The 1,511-nt window shown below is 33.6% G+C and overlaps 1 protein-coding gene across 1 annotated transcript in view; it reads right to left on the bottom strand.

The window, feature by feature from the left end:
* LOC111088789 overlaps positions 1–1,511 on the bottom strand; it is a gene marked incomplete at its 3' end in the record, with an annotated part of 85,641 nt that overhangs the window by 43,923 nt on the left and 40,207 nt on the right. The gene's annotated exons all lie outside the window — the stretch shown is intronic.

The raw sequence follows: 1,511 nt of genomic DNA, 5'->3' as shown, positions 1-1,511 counted from the left end.
AATAGTGGGATTGACCGTCACATTATAACGTCCTCACGGTTGAAAGGGTCAGCATATTTGGTGGACGGGGATTCGAACCCGCGACACTGAGATTGCAAGTCAAGCGCCCCAACCACATGGCCATGGAGTCCAACAAGAAAAAAACACACACCTATACACCTCGCATCACTAAATCAATAAAGAGACGTAGTTTCTTTACTTAAAAATTGCATCCCAAATTATTTTTAAACTTCCTCTGAAACAACGAAGTAGTTTTACAAGGCTATGATATTTGTTAGTACTGGTCATAAACTGAGTTCATTAAGAGAAAAACGTATTTCCCTATAAAACTCTGCAATAACTGAAAACTCTCTTTCTTGGTAAAATACTAACTTTTTTTTACTTGCTATGTACTTCTGTGTTATACCCACGTATTGTTTTGTAATTACAATAAAAGCAATGATTCATTTTATAAATAGTGTCCCGCAATAACTGAACATCAATTACTGTACACCTTTGAAGTGAATTGAATGGGTTTGGTTCATCCCTACATGTTTTCATGATGACACATTATTTTCCCACTTGTTTCAAATCATCAGCACTCTTGTTTCAACTGAGATACATGTAGTGAGTGCAATCATCGATCAAATGTTTTGCAGTTTCAATAAAGCTACAAATGAGAAAAATAACTTAGATATAATCAGTGAAAATGAGGACAAATGTTTTCATTAGGTATTATAAAGAAATATCACAATGTACAATTTAAAAACTTATTGTTTAAAGGGTGACGTTGCAACGTTTTGCTGCAAGTGGAAATTTAAGGTTTAATGAGAGAAAGAGACGTCGAAGAAAACATCCTAATGGAAAGATGTTATTCGATGCATTTCAACAACAAACATATTCAAAACATCCTCATAAATAAATACGGAAAAAAAACAGGATACGCATGTGTTAGAATCGGTTTGGAAAAAGTGGTTTACATGGAAAATATGCAGCAAACAAAACCCTAATAGTTCACATGTAAACATAGTGAAACGTTTAACCTTTACAAAGGATCACAAAATAGGAAGAACGCACGAGATAGTATGTTCAGTATGAGCTGGCTGAACAAATAATGAGCTTTTTCGAAGGCTGATCAAGAGAAGTGTAAGTTAGACCACCTAAGCAGGTGCTTCTCAACTGGGTGAATGGTTCACCAAGGGATTAATGAGATCAGAATCAGGGTGAATGAGAATTATGGGATGAATGAGTATTATAATTATACAACAAATTCAAGAGAAAAAGTCATTAGTTATTATTATTTATTCTAGTTGTAGTTTGATATATACATTTATTTAATGTTGTATCTATTCTAGTTGTAGTTTGATGTATATTTATATCATAATAAAGAATTTGGCATTTTAATTTAGTACTTTTTTGTCTGTTTTCGAAGTAGGATGAGTGAGCTGTTGTGAAAAACTTATAGGGGTGAATGATATTGGAAAAGGTTGAGTAGCACTGGTCTAAACAACAGTGAAACATGGTTACGAGTT

The sequence above is a fragment of the Limulus polyphemus genome, unplaced genomic scaffold, assembly GCF_000517525.1.
Source record: "Limulus polyphemus unplaced genomic scaffold, Limulus_polyphemus-2.1.2 Scaffold4441, whole genome shotgun sequence".
NCBI classification, from domain to species: domain Eukaryota; kingdom Metazoa; phylum Arthropoda; class Merostomata; order Xiphosura; family Limulidae; genus Limulus; species Limulus polyphemus.
Note: the sequence above shows the minus strand (reverse complement) of the source record. Positions and strands in the feature narration are given on the sequence as shown.